Below are 20,168 nucleotides of genomic sequence, written 5' to 3' on the forward strand. Positions count from 1 at the left end.
ATGAGCAACTCTACCTTAACATGAAAAAAATTAAAAAATGACAATAAAAAAAATGGAAATGCCAGCATTAATAAGGTTGTTTGTATGCTCGATCAGTACCCTCCCCGTCCCTCCGCCCATCATGTGTGAAAACATCGCATTCATATCCTGTTAACATAAATGTAAAAAAAAACTGAAACGCCATGGGGAGTTGTAGGCCCTTCCTACATCAGCGCCATTTTGGGGCGAGGTCGGGCGGGTCCAGCGTACAGTCTAAGTCCTTCCGCTAACTAGCTGCCAGACCAGAATCCCTTTCAGTAGTTCGAGAACTTTCGTTAGAGCCAACGGAAAGAACAGACAGCATGGATCGTGGTTCGGGGGTGGGGAAGCACAGTTTTTGGTCCTACCGGGTCATGTTGAGGTTCCACCGGAACTGATTCGAGCGGCTAGGCTACAGTGTCTCTTGGTAATTCAACAGAAGCTTGCGTCAGCATGGCGTCACCACGGTCTCGCAGCAATGCCATGATCCATTCTCAGGGCGGGACAGCAGGCGGGTCTCGCTGCCGACGCCTTGAATCAGTCTCTCTCAGGGCACCAAAAGGGACGTAAGATGGCTGCCGCCCGGGGCAAAGACAAGTTAATGTGGAATGATCGAGCAATAGCGGAGGGTGCCCCCGCCGGAAGTCCACGGGATTCGAATGTCAATGACTCCCGCAGAATCTGCAAAGTTGAGAGGGTGTTTTTCAAGGGTGGGGCCCACGCCCGAGCAGACAAGCTTCCGAGTCCAGGGCCGTCTTACGGTGGGCCAGGCCTGGATCCGAAGAACCGACCGCCAGAGTCCAAAGGCAGCAGCAGCTCTTCGTTACAGCCACCGGGGTGGGTCCCCCGATCACTCTGCTGCGGGGACCCACCTCTCAAGTCAAACGCTAATGGCAATCTTGGTGCAGAAAGGAACCCGCGCCTGGGCGGCTGTCCGGTAGGCAAGACGTGAATGGCTGTCTTGCTGCAGCTGGCCGGTGAGTGCAGGGGCGCCTACTCATCTGGACGGCGAGTGAAATGGCTGGGTGCAACTCAGCTGGCCGGCGAATGAAACGGCGGGGTGCAACTCAGCTGGCCGGCGAGTGAAATGGCTGGGTGCAACTCAGCTGGCCGGCGAATGAAACGGCGGGGGTGCCTTCTCTGTTGGCGAGCCTCCACCTGGGGAGGCGGGGGAGGCCCGTCCGCGTCACTTCCCCCCTGTCAGGGCACCCTTCGCTGCCGGTCGAAGCAGAGAATGGGAAGACCAATACAACGTGGTGGACTCCACCTTGGCGCTGCCAGGGCCTCGGCGCTGCGTGTAGCCTCCGGCCCATTCGCACAATCGTCCGCCATTGATGCCGCCTCACAGGCCGATGGATTTTGCAGGTCTTTTTATAGCCCAAAGTCGACCAAAAGGACCGCCCAAAACAGGCCAATGTTGCAACTTCGAGGAAGGAGAGGCGAGGACGGTGTCACGCGGACGTAAATGCTTTGGGATGGAGGTTGCAGCAGACTGTCATGTAAATAGTTGTTTAAAATGTGTTTTAACTTGTTCGCCCTGTCGGAATGTTGTTATACCTATAAGTTATTAAAATGTTTTAATCATACTACTTTGTTGGAGTGTTGTACATATTTGCAATCTGGCAACGAGCACAAGGATGTTACTGTGTAATCGGAAAATGGCATAGTCCAATTGTGCGTGATTCTAGCCCAGTTCGGTGATGTCGATGGTGGGTATCAGCAGGCTTCCGGTTGTGCGGGATTTTTGTCGTGTTTACTGGGCGGGGTGGGTGGTAGGGTAGACATGTTTAGGCAGCGAGAGCGACGGAGCCGAGCTACCTCGTGGCCCTCTTGACCGTGAGCTTGGCTCCTTCCCCTAGTTTCATATATCCCACAAAGGGCTATTTCTTAGGGTTTCTTTTAGTTTTGCAGGGTCAAAAAGGATCCCACCAGTGGCCACTGACTCTCGGGGTCCCCCTTTGTATATTTATGCCATAGCTTGCTATAAGCTACGGCGACTAGTCCATATTTAGTGAACATGTCCTTATTAGGGGTGCCCTCCAGTGGAGCCGGATGGTTCACCTCTAATAAGCGGTCCGGGCAGAACCAACTACCAATCAGTGGGGGGAAGACAGGCATGACGGGTTACAACGGGGACAAAAGTCTGCACTACCTATCTTTTCACTGCTTGCAAAGACTAGACAGAATATCTCTGTTCCTTGTTATTTGCAAGCAGAGAATACCTCCAAAGAACCAATATCGAACAACTGGTGTTCCGACAATCAATCAATCAATGGGGAGATAAAGATAGGCACGACGGGTTACAATGGGGACAAAAGTCTGCGTTACCTACCCTTCACTATTTGCAAAGACTAGACAGAATATTTCTATTCTACGTTATTTGCAAACAGAGAATATCTCAAAGAGCACTATTCTTCAAAACAATCAATGTTCGGACAATCAATCAGTGGGGAGATAAAGATAGGCACGACGGGTTACAATGGGGACAAAAGTCTGCGTTACCTACCCTTCACTATCTGCAAAGGAAGAGAGAGTATTTCTACTTTTCTCCGTTTGTAGACAGCGAATATCTCAAAGAGAAAATCAATAAGCAATACTAGTATTTTCAATCAATCAATCAATCATTTCGCAATTTGTCGTGTTTCACGACCTTACCCGGACCGCATGGACTGTTTCTCGTCTTCCACCTCCAGCGCCCGATCGTCCTCTACTCTCCCTATTTGCCGCGGCACTCCTGATGGTTCCCAGTCAGGACCGTAGATCACTCGAGAGAGAGAGGTCTGCTCGGAACCAGTGAAGTTCGGATGATCGGCTGCCAGACGAGGGTCTATCGGGCAGGAGCTCTCCCGATCGTTGCAGTCGTTCACTCTGTCGTCGGGACCTCTCCCACTGGATCCACGTGTCGCTGATGGGCCCCACGCTTGGGACGCCAATTGTTAAAATGGTAGCGGCAGTCGTAGTCGATAACCTTTCAAGTATTGCCCGGCGGTAATCGCCTCTTATACCATTCGATGCTAAACCAACAAAGAGGCAGGCGCCGGAGACTGGAAGGCAGGAAACAAAGTTTTATTCCATCGGAGTGGAACACATCAGATCAGACAGCGAGGTATCGTCACGAGGTGCTCTAACTGCATCTCTGAGGCCTGGCCTCTTATACACAGGTTTATGACTTTATTGCAGGTTTATCATACATGGCACATTCTTGAGATCGCTTTGATACATGAAAGAACATCCTCAGAATCCCCACTTCAAGCTCGTTCCCACACATATCTACAGTGGAAGTCCCCACCCCACCCACAGTAGGAGATGGCTATCACACAGCTGGACATTCCGCCAATTCCCGGGGGGGTGTGCGACCGGTCGGGTCTCAGGGGGTGGGGGGGCCTTTATCTACTGTAATCCCTTTGATGTGGGGTGTTTCCCTTACAGTAGGGGCAATAAACTACATCCGCAGGGCTAGGTGATGGCCTGGGATCGGTTCGGACAATTGGGCGCAGAGGAAGGGGGTTATCAAAGAGATGCATGACCATGTATGGGATGTCGGTCAGGCGTGGGATGTGGTTCCATGGCAGGGTCGCGCAGAAGGAGAGGGTTTATGGCCCGTGTATGAGAGAGCGGGGGTGGCCGGCGTGCGGGGGAAGGCTCGCAGCGCCAGGGGGACGCGCTGGCGATCGGCAATGAGCAGGGAGAGAGACCAGGGTGCCTAAAATGGCTGCCGTGCGTACTCCTGTGTGTTGCGTTGGGGAGAGACAAGATGGCGCAGATAATGTTCAGTTACGAACTAATTTTCCACAGTGTAAACATATATGTTTCGCCAGCCTGCTCCGTACCTGAAAGAGAGCGATTCAATTTAGATAATGATGTGCAAAGATTGTCATTGTATTATCCTGATGCCTTCTTTATTGTAGGGGGGGACTTTAATTCGATGTGTTTGATGATTTCTTGATGGATCAGCTGTCTGCAGTAAATATTCCCTACTGTATTTTTCCAGCAAGTACCATTGAAGGGGATTTGAAGGTTCTGCCTTGCTGAGTCCAGCAGAACATGATAATTTTAATGGACTGTGTAATGGCGATATTTTTGCAATCAGAACCTTTGAATATGATAATAACTGTATGCCCATTGATTACATGTTTGTGCAAACACACTAGTTCCATCAGGTAAAAAAGTTTCAGAGTTCTTGAATTAAGGCCTAGTGATCATAATACACTGAGCCCGAGTTTAAAGATCCCTTTGCATCTTGTGCAAATGCATTTTTGCCCCCAGAGATCAATTACGGAAGACTTTAGGTTCTTTCTTTGGTTGAATTTTAGCTCCTAGATAAGGAAGTAGCAGATGATGGAGTTGGTTGGTACAACAGACTTGGTGAAGCAATTATTAGCCATTTTAAACAGTCAAAGGATGGTTCAAAGGCAGATTGCGGTAACAGAGAAAAGGGGAATGATTGGACTGATGATGACTGCCAGGAAGGAATGAAGAATAAGTATTGTTGATGGTTTAATACAACTCAAAATAATGGGAAGGGATGGAGGATTTGAAAATAGCATATCATAACTTATGTGCCTACAAAAAAGGGAATTGTATAAATCAGACTGGCAACTAATATTAGCAACTATTGTAGGAAAGAATAGTAAGCATTTCTGGAAGATGGTGAATTGGGTTGCTTTTATTTCACCATCCTCCCTTGAGGCACAGGTATGTAAGGATGACTGGTATACTTTTATCTATTTCCTCTCTAGATATGGAAAGCTCATATTAGTTGTCCACATCCTTTGATATACTATTTTGACTATCCCTTAAATATATATAATACAAAATCACTGACTTTCCTTAGATTGGCAAAATGTAGATCTTCATATATTCTTGCAAGAAAAATGTGTTACTTCACATATCTCAATTATGTAGGCTTGGGTGGAGCTTAGGCAGAGCTATGCAAAGTGACCAAAAAACTTTGCAGCGCTGTGCGGAGTTCGTCAAGTGGCTGAGTATTATACATTGAGCTGCTCATGCTAATTTTTAGCACAGGTGTTTGTCCTGCTCTGTAAAATCAGCGCAAACAGCACCATACATTGTGCAAGAGGGTGCTGCTTCTTTCTGACGTGCAAGTAGATGTTCTACTCAAGCAGCAGCTTCCTCAATGCGAGCAGAAAGGATCTGAATGCAAGTGGTATTGAGCAGCTGCACATGTTGAGAAATCTCACCGGGAGGTGGCCTGGAGAAAGATTTTCCTCACTCACGCTTGCCCACGTAACATTGGCGAGCTGTGCAAGAGGAGAAACCCCACTCTGTGATGCTACGTGCAGTTTTTCCGATTATTGCCTAGTTTTATGCAAGACAATAATATGTGACAATGTGTGCAGGACCATCTTTTCTCTTTCTATGTCTAAAGACTCCTAAAAGAAACCCAACCCAGCTACCACCACATTCAGCAGTGTTGGTGTAATTTGCATGAACCTTGGATACTTTCCAATCTGATATAGAGACTATCGCAAAATCCCAAACAGCAGTGGTGCAGTCTGAAATTATTTGTAATGTGAAATCTTACAGGGCTAGTGGTCCAGATGGTCTCCTGTCTGTTATCTTTAAGAATGATCCCAGGAAGTGGGGCCTAATCCTGAGTGGGTTCTTCAAGTGGGTAACATCTAAGGGTATCCAGATTCAAGCAAGAAAGTCACAGTGAAACCTATTCATAAAAAAGGCAAAACTGACCAACTAGCCAGCTTTTCACTGATATCATTAAGGGAATCACTTCAAAGCTATTTGCCCAAACCCTATTGAAGCACTTTTCCTTCCTGGGTTTTTAACACCAGGTAGAGCAGGGATGATTTAGGCCAAAATACTCAACAACTGACCACTGTTTCACTCTGTGGAGTGTCGCAAGAAGGTCAATGGCGTTGGTAATTGGTCTTTGCTGCTGCTTCTTTGACTTAACGGCATTCAATAGGGTGGACAGAGGTACACCATGGTGCAAGCTCTGACATTGTAACATACATGAGGCCCTGTGTGCTCTCCTGGTAGTAATATCTGGGTATATATCTGGGTATAGGTTGATCACAACAGGGCAGGAATACAGTCCAGTAAAATAAAATAATGCAAATATTGTCTAAAAAATTATCAGTTAATTCATACTTGTTTTAACAGTTTGTTTAAGGAAATATATAGGAAATGTGCCTCTTGTTTATTTATAGGAGGAAATGCCATTATGTCAAATGGTTAAGTTTGAGGGGCCAAAGCGAGCAAAATCGTAGTACACTGTAGTGCATTCAAGTGACATGGCAATGTAAGGCTTTGCTACGAATCATCTGTGGAAATCTGGAATTATTTCTGTCACCATAAGCTGAAGCCATCTTGATTGTGGCATCCGTTTTGATGACTTTGTAATTCTCCCATCCTCTGCTGCTCGTCTTCTTCCCTGCCTGTGCTGTCTATTTTAGTTGACTTCCTGACTCAGCTAAAAGCAATATGCATGCTAAGAGTTTGTAGCTGCCAGAACACCTGGTCTCAGACTCAACTGTCAATCTCTTACTGCTGCCATAAGCACTCCTGCTCCCCCTCCCACTTTTCTGACTAAGTAATCTCCCATCTGCCCATGTTTGTTGGTAACTATTCCTGTGTAGGCCTGTTCCTTCTATTGTATCCACATGCTTACCACTGCAGAAAAAGCTGTATATAAGGCCTGTGTTCTGTGACTTCAATGTACTACCTCAGGCAGCGCTTAGGGGTGTTGTGTGGACGTAGTCCCACTCATGAATGATTAATAAACTTGTTATTTGAATTCCAGCTTCAGTGCCAATCTCTATTTTGTTGGTCTTAGGACCCGTGGACAGAGAAGGGTGACCCCTGCACCGGTGTGCCCATTAAAAGGCACATTTCCACAGTTGGCGCCCAACATTGGACCTCATCAAAGATGAGGCGGTCTGAAGGAGTGGTCTTGACGGAATAGTGGAATATTGCTGAGGAGACGACCTGCATGAGGAGACCTTTGTCTTTGCAGCCGAAGTGATTTTTCCAGTTTTCTCGATTTGACCCTCCAGGTGTTGGCCGGTCCCGACAGAGGTATCCTTAGGCTTTATTTTTGCAGTGACCATTAGGTCGACCAAGAGAGTGGCAGTTGGGGGTTGGAGACTCTTGTTTGGTAAGGTCGCTGAAGCGGCACTCTTGCTTGTGTGGCAAAGATTCTGGTTTTGTTAGTTTGATTTATTTTTTGCAAAAAACATAAAGGCAGGTAATGTGAAGATTTGTCTCTACTTTTGAATATTTTGAAATGTAATATTTTACAAAAATTTGGTAGCATGCCTGTTTCCAGCACACTCCGTAGGCTGTGTTGCTGTCTTGGTGGTACCAAAACTAATTTTGAAAGAAGTCAGCCGGCTCCCCCAGAGGGGACACCTAATAGACATGTTTATTAAATACGGTATTTCTTCCATCATCACTGTGGAACAAATATACGAAAAAGGATCCTGATCTACAATGGCCAGTGAATGGGTCATTTGACTTTAAAAAGATTCAATATGTAGAGCAGTGTTTATTCAAGAGAAAAAGTCGACAAGATATGTTTGATTGTGTACAAATGTGGGAGAAAGAGGTGCAAGAAAGAGTGAGGAAAGAAGCTATAGCAGAAAAAGAACATCGAAAAACGATATATCAAAAAGCTTTGGAATTAAAAAATAAAGAGATGAAGGCAATAAAAGAAAAAGAGGAAAGGGAGCGTTGTTTAGAGGTAACTGGCCAGTACCCTGTTAGGCACCCCATTTATCCTATACTTAATAAACCTCATGATGATTCCATCTTGTTAGATCAACCTCCGCCACTGTATAAATTTCCCTCTGCCCCTGAGAATGATCTCCCTGAAGAAGAACATCTTTCTTCAGATGATAAAGACTTAGATAAACAAGATGGGCGGCAGACTCGCTCTACTTTGACTGTTGACGAAAAAGCCACTATCAGATCCACTGCTCGCAAAGAAGCTCATGGGACTACTTCTACCTCAGACCTTGTAGCGCTGGTTCAACAGTGGAAGGATTTAGAGCAGTTTTTTCAAATATACCGGATCTAATTAGGCGAGTGGTTAAATTAAGACATGATACACTATGTTTAAAAGCGGAGCAAAAATCAGCTAGTAGAGTTAAAATTGCATAAACAATTCAGACCCCAGTGCAAAAAGAAGAGGTTTTGGGGACAGACCATGATTCTAGTGATACTGTAGTTACTCTAAAACCGATGCGTGAAGCCGCGCTTTTGTATGTTCCTCCGAAGGGTGCGGGAACAAGTGCTGATAAAGATTCAGAATATGCAAAGGGATATTTTGTCTATAATTGGGTCTATACTCCTTGGAGTAGAGCAGATGTTATGGCTCTTAAAGCTGCTTTGCCTGACTCGTGGAAAAATCCGTCCACTTTCTATGAAGAAGTCAAAGGCGCAATTAGCTCCTGCACTATGACCTTGCCAGATATTGATATGTTTTTTGGACTTATTTTTCCCCCTGATATGTGGAGAAAAATTTAGAAAATAGATGATAATGTACCATATGGTGATACTTGGGTATAATTAGAAGCAATAGATGCGGCTAGGGAACCTGCGCAGAAACCACAACAGGAGATATTAGATCTTGCCAAAGCTATTGTAACTAAGTTAAAAACTTTCATACCCCCAAGACAATAGATTGGACAACGTTAGTGTCTTGTAACAGAAAGCGGATGAGTCAGTTTCTGATTTCTTTACACGATTTGAAGAGGCATTCCCCAGTCTCCCTTTTGACTATGGCTCAGTTTATGAGTGTCAGGAATTGGAAGCTAAAGGCAAGGAGGATAAGAGGGTAAAGGAGATCAAAACAAAAGTTATGTGGGCTCAAGTGTATGGTCCACCATTTAGAGGTGGTGGTAGAGGCGGATGTGCAGTATATACTCCTGGATCAACTTTGTCTTCTGATCAGTGTGCTTATTGTAAAGAGATTGGACATTGGCATTCTGAGTGCCCCCTTTTGCGGGGTCAGCAGTTTCAATGGGGTAGAGGACGGCCAGGAAATTCAGGAAATAGGGGAGGATTAGGAACTCGTCCAAGGTTTGAGGCAGTTGAACACAGACCAAATTATTCTAATACTTTTGATACACGAAATCAATATCAAATGTCAGAATATTCGGCTGATGGTCTTGGGGATTCTGATTATGCATAGGAATGCCTAGGATGGGGTAAGGAACCGGTTGAGGTCCCAGTAGATCAGAAAGGTCCTTATGTTGATGCAGATGTCTTGGGCTCTACTGATCGGTTTCTGGTTGATACAGGAGCTACTCGTAGAGCTCTGTCTAAAAAATTGGTTCCTAGGGCTTCCCTGTCTGGTGCAATGATAAAATCGATAGGATTCAATGGGACACCTACATCTAGCCCACTGTCACAGCCACTTGCATTTAGTCTTGATAAATTCACTGCAGCATGTCCATTTTTGCTCTCCCCTACCACCCCTACCACCTAATATTGTGGGTATCGATACGCTTAAACATTTTCATGCTACAATACGTTGTTCCCCAGAAGGTGTCCGTGTTATTTAAATTATAACTATTCAATGGTTGACAAATCTTGTCTCATTAAAGAAGATATTGCTCTGGCATTGTTACCTAGTACTTTATGGGCTACATCAGACACCGATGTGGGACAAATGGTTAGTCCACCAGTGCATATTCAAGTGAAGGAAGGTGCTGCATTGACTCCACTGCCCCAATATAAAATATCTCGGGAAGGCGAGGAAGCATTGACGCACATTTTTCAGGATGTTATCAAGGTGGGGGTTGTGGAAGAAGTCCCTTATAACATTTGTACTAGCCCTATCCTTCCTATTTTGAAAAGAGACACTGATACTAAAATTTACAGATTCATTATTGATTTACGAGAAGTTAACAAAATTGTGGTGCCCCAATACCCGGTAGTCTCTGACATCACAACACTTCTTACTATGGTTCCTCCTCCTGCCACTACATTTATGCATGCTAGGAGTTTGTAGCTGCCTGAACACTTGGTATCAGACTCAACTGTCAATCTCTTACTGCTGCCATAAGCACTCCTGCTCCCCCTCCCACTTTGCTGACCAAATGATCTCCCATCTGCCCATGTTTGTCAGTAACTATTCCTGTGTAGACCTGTACCTTCTATTTGTATCCACATGCTTACTAGTGCAGAAAAAGCTGTATATAAGACCTGTGTTCTGTGACTTCAAAGTACTACCTCAGGCAGCACTTGAGAGTGCTGTGTGGACGTAGTCCCACACATCAGTGATTAATAAACTTGTTATTTGGATTCCAGCTTCAGTGCCAATCTCTATTTTGTTGGTCTGAGGACCTGTGGACAGAGAAGGGTGGCCCCTGCACTGGTGTGCTCATTAAAAGGCACATTTTCACACACCCACATTGCACCCATAAAATGAGAGATGGAAATGACTAAGACTGGGCAGGGATCTGATCTGAGGATGCGTAAGGCTTCTTGATGGGTACGTACTCCGAGTAGACTGCATGCCACCTCAAGGCAGGTGTGACAATGTGATACCTGGACAGCAAATAATTTGTGGAAGATGCTGTCCTTTACAAAATACAAATGGGACAACAAGTGTCTCCTTTGCCAACCCATCCCGAAGTAAACATCTTTTGTGGTATCGTGCCTCTGCGAAACAGAAAATATAATTTTCTGTGTAACTGAACAGTCACCAGATCACAAAATGGCTCAAACCCCCTAACGGGCTTGATGTCCGTTTATTCACTGGTCAATCTAGAGCTGTTGGCTGTCCATGATTCCTCCGCCATAACATGTGCCCAATATTTCTTTTTCAGTGCATCTTTAGTTGGAAAATCAGCTATGGCCAGTTCAGTTGTGATTTCAAATTCCTGAAACAAGGGATTTTGCTAACATGATCAGCCTTCATAACATCCTTCACACTATCAACATAATGAGCAAGCTCAGGGGTTGTCCAAAGATGTCTCCAGAGAAGCAGGGGCCATAATCAGATTTTGTATGCCGCCACTTTGACCCCCAAGTCACTTAACAATGGATATAATGGAGTACTAGGTGGAAGAGAGACCAGATTCCTAAGGAATTTGCTCTCAGCTTTTATCAGGTCCTCATAACTCGAATACCCCAACAGATCTGCACCATATAGTGCTGAGCCCAAAGCCTTTGCCTCATAGATCTTCAAAGCTGGTTGAATGTTTTTAGTGAATGACATGGAGAGTCCTTGAGCATCACCCGAGATCTGCTTGAATTTAGTGGTTGCCTTACTAATATGAAGGTGCACAGACATGCCCTCTGCAAATGTTACCCCCAGATATGCAAAAGAGTCCACTCTCCTTTTATCAGTGTTGATCTTCAAGGCGCGTTTGACACAAACCCGTTAATGCAAGTCAATAGTTTCTGAAGCCTGCTCTGGGTCTTAGGAGATCAATGAGGTGTCATCTGTGAAGAGTAGGATTGGAGATTTAATACCCACCTGAGATGAGGCATCTGATTCAACTACGGACAAAAAGGACACAATATCAAGAGTAGGATTGGAGATTTACTACCCCCCTGAGATGAGGCATCTGAATCAACTATGGACAAAAAGGACACAATATCAATAATGAAGAATGAAAACAAGGTAGGAGCCAGGACACAGCCTTGGCGGACTCTATTGAAGACTGGTACCATTTCTGTCAACTGGGCCTGGTCCCCTCCCCAACGAATACTTGCATAGTTATTATCATGCAAACAAAGTAGAAGGGATAGAATAGGTGGAGGCATTGCTAGATATTTTAGGACTCTTCAAAGGCTAGATTGAGGAATCAAATCAAAGGCCAAATTTAGATTGAAAAAGGCAACCTAAAGGCTCCCTGCCGATAAAAACTGTTCTCCAGTATATTAACACAAAGCAAGAAAACCTGATCAATAGTTGAAACCCTGTGACGGAAGCCTGCTTGGAATGGGCTTGAAACATTATTTTTGTCCATTCAGTCTCGTTTTTTGTTGAAGAGATAAGAACCAAAGACTTTTTGAATGTAATCTATGAGACTTATTGGTCTGTAATTGGAGGTTATGGAACAGTCACCCCTTTTATGTATAGGTATTACTATAGCTCCTTTCCAAGAATCGGGGATAGGTGCCCATGCCGCTATAGGGTTAGGCAAGTAAAAATGTACGAAGACCAGGCCTCTGTATCTTATAAGAATATGTCTGCTGGGATGCCATCTGCACCAGCCACACAACCACACCTGGAGGCATTAAGGAAATGCAGAATATCAGCCATGTGAAACAAGGGGTCGGAGTCAGTGTCCCTCCGAGCAACAGTGGTTTCTATTGTCGCTGTGATATCAATAGAGTCACCAGAGTAGAGTTTGTTAAAGTAGCTAACCCAGTCTGCAGCAGCCACCTTATTAGAAAAGTCTGTTGCAACTACTGAGCATCCCCGGGAGACCGGTGACCAGAATTTGGAAAGATTGCAGGCTGAACATGCATCCAAAAGGGCCACCCACCTCTCTTAATCCCAAGCTTTTTTTACCCAAGCAATCGCCTTAATATATTCCTTTCTAAGAACTGGGAAACTTAACAAGTCTTTGGTTTTGATAGCTTCAACTAAGGAGGAGCTGGTTATACGACATTCTCTGTTGTACCAGGAGTTGTATTTGCCTACTTTTTTCTGATTACGTGCATTCGGAATCGCAAAGTGAGAAAGAATTTGCTCAAACAGTACCCCATCCTGAGCAACCACTTGGTCGGGACAACTAGGATAGACCTCCCCAATATTAGTGAAAATAGCGTTGATGTAATCTTGGATAGCGGCCAGGATTTCTGGGTACACAGCAATCTGTTTCCACTTTAAGTGACGATTGTCTGTTGACAGGTTGACTTCCCTGGTGTAGGAGGAAGTGCAAGAGTCTAAGGGAATGTGCTTGCAAAAAGCTTGAAAAGTGGCAGATAGAGGATTGTGATCAGTCTCCATTCTATCTAACAATGAAATGACATTGACAACTGGCCATAGTCCCAGATCAACATGTATATAATCTATACAACTTGTGTGGAAGGGTTTATTAAAGGTATAAACACCCTTTAGATCAGATTTGGTGTGGCCATTAGGAGCCCTCAGGCCATGCTATATTATAAGTAATTTTAAATAAACCGCTGAACAAGTCAAGCTGCGGATTAGTGGAATGTCCAGAAGAGGGACTGCTTAGGCAGCATCCTCAGCCTCCCTTAGATGGGCAACCTCATCATCTAGTGGTTCAAATGTGAGGTTAAAATCACTAGGGGTGGGCGGAATTTGCGGAATTAACCTTCGCAAATTATCGCGAGAATGTTTAAAATTATCGCAAACAAGCAGAAATATCGCGAAGATGCGGAAGTTTTTTTCCGGCATGTTCGCGCGATTTTCTGCATGGTTGCGGGTCGCCAACTTACCCATGTGGCTGCTTGCGGGCGCGGCCATCTTGTTTTGAGTTGTTCTCGCGGTGCATGATCGCGAGAAGAAAGACGTGATCGCGCGACGCATGACGTCACTGCGGGCGCGAACTGTCGCGAGACAGCGCAAATGGCTAAAAACAATACAACATCTCATGGAGAACGCGACCGGATCAAGAAAACTTGTCGGCGAACGCAGGGATTCAGGTAAGGCGATCGCGCGCGCGCGAGAATGTATCATTTTACAGCGCGAGCAAGAAACAAATTATCGCCAAGCTGCGGAAACCGGAATTTTTGACATTTTCGCGCTCTCCGCGGAACGCAAAAATGTCAAATTATCGCAATTTCCGCGAACGGAACGAAATTTTTGCCCAGGCCTAAAAATCACCCACTAACATGAGAAGGTGGTTAAGAAAATTCTCAAGTGCATGTAGAGTACACAAGGCCTGCCCATTCTTAGCCCCTCTTACATGAATATTGAGAATGGTTAATTGATAGGTGCTACCAATGTCCAGCTGGATACCTAATATGGCAGGAGAATACATTTTTATCTGGTGAATTTTAGAATTTAGTGAAGCACGTATAACCAGACCCCCGGCAGCCCTTCCCCTTGGACTCAGGATAGCAGGAACAAAGAAATTAAGATATCCCAGTCTATGGATGGGGTCCCGAGACCAGGTTTCTTGGAACATATAAATGTCATGTTTGTCCATTACAATATTCCATTCTGGAAGAGGTGTTTTGTATCGCAGACCAGCTATGTTCCCGGATGTAAGATGTACTTTGGTAGGGTAAGAAAATGCATAACCCTGAAAAGAGGTGATAGGCTCCAACATTGGGGGTGATATACTGCTGGATGGAATTGGAGGAAAGATATTAGCAATTCCGCAAGTAGTATTGACAGGCAAAGAATTAAGGGAAAGAGAGCTCAAAAAGTGACTCCCATTACGTCTAAGGTTAATCGAGTGATTAAATCCTTCTGTGTCCCTTATACGTCCTGGAGTAGTAGAGATTATTGGCTGGACCAAAGGGGGACAACAAAGTGAAACGGTCGTCTCTCTCAGTCAGTTCAGTTCAAATGACTTTATTCGATTCTCACAGGAATCATAAAAGTGTTCCATACATACATAAAACATAAATATTTTTAAAACCTACTATACAGAAATTGGGGCGAGTTCATGTAAAAAATCTGATTTTCTTTTTTTTTTTTAATTTTAGTTCAATGAGACAACACCTAATGAGCTTTCCTTTCTCCATTGGCAACAGTACTCTGATTTTGGATTTAACAGGTTAACAAAAACCCAGGTAAGATGACAACAATCTTAAGTCTTCTATTAGTACAATGACAAGGTTAATCACAGCAAAACAGATGAGGTTAATAACAGCAAAAAAGTCTTAAATAATCAAAACTAGTATTATTAGGTCAACCCGATGCACTCTTAAAAGATTTTTTGACATGTATGGTATAAATGGGTTGTAGACTCCCTTAAGATGCCCTTTAGTTGACATGGTATATTACACAGCAATATATATTTGTGTTTAGGTCTGTGTCTTGTACCGGTTAGATTGATGTGACTTAGTCCCATTTTGATGGAGATTTTATGATATTTCCTAATGCATTGTATTAATGAACTGCAAAACTGTGTATATTTCTGGAAGAATTTATTTACTGGAAATAAAACAATATGACATGTCTTGACTAAGAACGATGGATTTACCCTAGATCCCTTGACTGGGTGTGAGTGTCTAAAAAGTTTCAGCACTCCGCCCATCATCTTGTTGTGTTTACTATGTTTGCCCTAAATGGAAAAGGGTATATCCTTACGTGGGTCCCTTGCTCGCTGTGCAACTGTTTTCAATCTAGCCTGGATGATGAGTGACAGTACCTCGGAACTGGTCCCTGGATGCTTGTTTCTGGTCCAGCAAGGACACGGTCTGGCAGTTCCGGCTGGACTGTTCCCATGGGGAGCAGGGTCAAGACTGATTTGCATATGGCTGGGTCCAAACTGGACCCAGCCATATGCTGGGTCCAGAAAAAAATTGTGACTCGCTAAATAGGATTAGTACATAGCCCATATGTATTTTGCATGCCAAATGGGCATGCAAAATAGGGTCGTACATCTGGCCCCTAGTGTTCAGTAGAACCTGGGGTTAGTTCACACTACATACATACGCCCAATAAAATTGATAAACAATTACAATTGAAAGCCTTGCTTACAAAGCACCCTTCTTTTAAATGCCATTAAAACCTGTGGCCTCAGGTTAATAGACACACGCATACACACAAACACACACTCACACAAAAACACACATATACACATGCACACACACACTCTCTGTCTTTTCTCACTCTCATTGAACCTGAATATTATCTCAGTGGCTGTTAGAATGCTTTACACATGACTTGTGAGGAGGTAGGTAAACATTGTTATCCAAAGAACAGGCTTTCTGTGAGTTACATAAACACAGTTTGATAACATTAAAAGAGAGTTTCCATTTGATTTCAAGTTGGCAAGCAAAGTTTTGATAATACAACATATGTAAATGACAGAAAGTGCCATGAACATTAATATAGGTTTGACAACTTTTGTGAGTGACTACCAAACATGTATCTGGATGAGTACAAGGAAGGTGAAATAATTCAACTGGTGGTATCCTTCCTTCAGCATGCTAGCTGGACCTGTGCAAGGAGTGATCACACTTCAAAGTTACAAAGTTCCCCCATGTCCAGGATGAAGTGCCAGATTACAGAATTAAAAGTCTGACACATTTCTAGAGGTACATTACTTCACCAGAGTCTCTGAGGTCAATGAGAATAACAATAGCATACAGATATCCTCTAAGAAAATGTTCTATATTTCTATATATGAAATGCTGTTTTAGGCAATTAGGGGGTTTATTTACAAGGCCCTTGCGCCACTGGTGCATCACTTTTTATATGGGAAAAAGTGATGTACTTGTGGTGCAAGTGGCTTGTAAACAAGCCCCCTAGATGTTCACATGTAAGATTCTTTGGGCACTCTCCCTTCTAATCCAGTAATGCCCTGATTCCAAGTTTGTCGAACAACAGGTGCCTATTATTGCACCAAATAAATAATGGTACTGTGAGGTACATCTTTTATAGGGTGGGATAAATAGTGGCCATTACCAGTTTCTGGGGAATCATTTGCAAATTTTGGTGATTAACATACCAAAATATGCATGGTACCGTAAATACTATGCGCTGTGTCCTTGTTAAAATCCAACAGGTTTAACCTGCTAACATTTAAAGAAAGGGGAGATACTTAACACACCTGGTAATTACTGGGGGTGGTAATTAAAACCCAACTTGTAACGCCAAACACTGCGCAAACAGGTTTAAGCAGGGGTTTGGGAAACACTGACCCACTCGTAATCAGTCTATGGGCTTTACTATGAGTCTAGTGGTCCACGGGCCTTTCAGACTCACCGGGGAGCAGTGGTGGTGGTCTTCAAACTGCTCCATTACGACCAGGGCAGTCCTTGGAGCCTGTGTATCCCTGGCAGTGGTACAGTGGTATTGAGGCTGCAATATGCTTAACGGGGTTGCTGTGGCCCACCAAGCATATTACGAGGTCCCTCACTGCCACACTTTTCATGGTGGTGTGACCGCCATGAAAAGTGTGACAGTAAGGAAATAAAGGGGGCTTTACAGGGCCCTCTTGTGACTCCAACCATGTGGATGCACACAGGTGGGAACAATATTTACCCCCTGTACATGCACACCAGTACCTCCACGGCATCGGCTGCAGCAGTCCATGCCGTGCAGGTACTGATTCTGACGTTTCTATTGTGGTGCCTATTTCATAGGTATTACCCTGTGAATGCCAAGAAACTGCCCTCCAGACAGGAGAAAACGCCTAATCTGGTTGACCGTTCAAACATGGGTTTAGCAGTGAGGGAGCAGGGCAGTTCCGCTTCCGCTCCTGCACCACCAAACTCATAATAAGGCCCCAAGAGAATTAATTATAATTTCTTATGGAGTCCTTTGGCTTTAGTTCATATTTAATAACCAATATAGTAGACATTGTGGATTGTATCTGCAAACAATGGACAATTACGGGTGGATGTTAATGCCTCTTCCTGAGAGCACATCTTCTTTTTTTTATTTCTGTGCACAAACATTCCCAAAAGCAAGTCTGGAAAGCTGCACTTTTGTGAAGACTCACGCTCTTCCAGTGTAGAGATTTTTAAAATGGAGAACTCCGTACCGGATGGACGGAACCTTCATTGCAAATTCACTCTCCATGGGGGCTCTGCCCTTTCACCCTACCAAATCGGGGGCTGATCCATTCTCCTTCGCATCCTGGAAGGGGATTTACTCCATCCGGCTAGAGTACATATCTGACTATTTCCATGAGGGGGAAGATGTCAGAAAGGAGCTTGGGAATGTTCACTAACATATGCTTGTGGGCATTCCTAAATGTTTAGGGCAAACAACACCTTGGAATGCTAATTTCTCACCCTATGAGTGGGATTTACAAGTTCAGGTTTCTCTGTCCTCGTGAAAGAACATATGTACTTGTAAACCATTCACGCCTGCCTGAATTACATTAGAGAGTTCCTGGCAGAAGTCCCACAAAATGATATAGTCAGCTACAAACATATATTTAATTTACCTTTATGAATCAGCCCATGTAGTACAATATCCACAAACCCTTTGAGACAGTTATAACCAGTAAAATCAATTGCCGCAGGTCAACTGCAATAATCCCACAGAAACTGCGAGAAATAAATGATACCCTTTCTGTATGACTCAAGACATGTTCCCTGTGCCTGTCAATTGGTGAATTGAAGACTTTGGCCCCCATGCATAATTCATTTTACTGGTCACAACTAGTGCTATTCGCAGAATCAGCCGTATGGCGACCAGTAAAATGCTTTTCGGTATGTATTAATTACAATTTGCGATTCGGTAACACGTTACCAAATCGCAATTTGGAATTGCGAATACATACTGATTCGGTATTAGGAAGGGGCAGGATTAGGGCGTCCCTCCCTAATACCGAGTCGAGCGGTATGTAGGAATGTTTTGTGACTGAAATGCGGTCGCAAACATTCCCATTTTGGGCCACATGCAACATTATTTCAAAAAGTGATTCCCTAATAGCTATCCTCTGTGAATCGCAATCAGCTAATCGCTATTTGAATATGTAAAACTCCATGAGTTTCATTTAGCATTTCCTGACGGGTTGTAAATCGACCAACCTCATTAATATTAATGAGGCAGGTCTCAATTTGCGACCTATGGGAATCGCTAAAATCACGGTAATGGTGGCCTGCTGGGGTCAACAGACTACAATGTCTGTGATTGCTTTTAAATAAAGCAATCATTTTTTTTAAATGCAGCCCGTTTTCTTTAAAGGAAAAATGGTTGCATTTAAAAAAGAAAAATGAAACAATAAATTTTTTTATTTTTCAAGACCAATTTTACGAACATTCACGAAGGGGAAGGGGTTCCCACCTACTTGAAGTCCCCAAGGGACCCTTCCCCTTTGTGAATGTTCGTAAAAATGATTTTTGAGGAAAATGGGTTGTATTTAAAAAACAAGAACTTTTTTTCACCTCCAACTACATTGATAGACACCATGCATGCAGAAACAGTATGATTTGTCCTTCAACTATAGGACTCCACCAATTGGATTGGAACCATAAAATTGAATTTTGGATACTATGATATTATTCAGAGCGTTTCTGAACTCATTATTGTATACACCAATCACTGAGTCTCATTCTCTGACTGAGAGCCCTGAAGAAGTCTTTGAGGACGAAATGCTTTGGCTACGGTTCTTAATGGAATGTGAAAAGAAGAAAATTAATAAAGGATTCCAAATCTAATATATTTAAATGGTATTATGAATTGAAAAATCATGTATTGAATGTGGCAACTATCTGAAGAAACCTTGTGGAACTACTATTTAATACAAGTGATATGATTCACATATTTTAAGATGCTGAACCATTGCTGATCGATTTAGAATTGGGAGATTTTTTCCTGTTGGAAGTGGAGGGGGGTTAACTTCCGGTTCTGTGCACCAAAACAATTTGTTAACTGTCCCCACTGCTAAGGCAAGTGTGGTCGTTTAATGCCTCAATCCCCACTAAAGTTAGATGGTTTCAATAATTAATAATTTCTTATTTTAAACAGCAGGCCACCATCCCTGTGATTTTAACGATTTCTAATGAATTGGTCACAAATTGTGACCTGCCTCATTACTATTAATGAGGTTGGTCGATTTGTGACCCATTAGGAAACACTAAATGGGACTCATGGAGTTTCATGCATTCAAAAAGCAGTTAAATGTATACAATTCGCTGAGAATTGCAATTAGGTAAACACTATTTGAAATAATGATACATGTGACCCATTGCACCTATTTCTAATGCTGCAATCACTGCTGGCAGAGTCCTCTGCGTTCAGTTACAAAGTATAGGAGCAACCCAGATGTTAGAAAGCCATCATCATGTGATGTCAATATCAAGATTTGGAGACGCACATTAACAGGGACACTTCAGTCGAAGATAATGTAGAAACCCACCAGAGGTTTGAGTGCATTAGTGGTACCTAAATAACAGGCATCATAAACCTCTTTAAAAGATGGTGTATAGAAAAATTAATTTTGCAAGGGGAGTTTACTCAATGGCGCATAAGTATTCACATTTATTATGCCATTGCCAAGATACAGCAGAAGCACTGCCTTTGATATAAATAGGAAGATCAGAGT

General features: G+C 43.6%; 1 protein-coding gene across 1 annotated transcript in view; it reads right to left on the minus strand.

The window, feature by feature from the left end:
* The window catches only part of SLCO4C1 (solute carrier organic anion transporter family member 4C1), a 499,215-nt gene that overhangs the window by 277,653 nt on the left and 201,394 nt on the right, over positions 1 to 20,168 (minus strand). The window lies entirely within an intron of this gene.

The sequence above is a fragment of the Triturus cristatus genome, chromosome 2_1, assembly GCF_964204655.1.
Source record: "Triturus cristatus chromosome 2_1, aTriCri1.1, whole genome shotgun sequence".
Taxonomy (NCBI): Eukaryota; Metazoa; Chordata; class Amphibia; order Caudata; family Salamandridae; genus Triturus; species Triturus cristatus.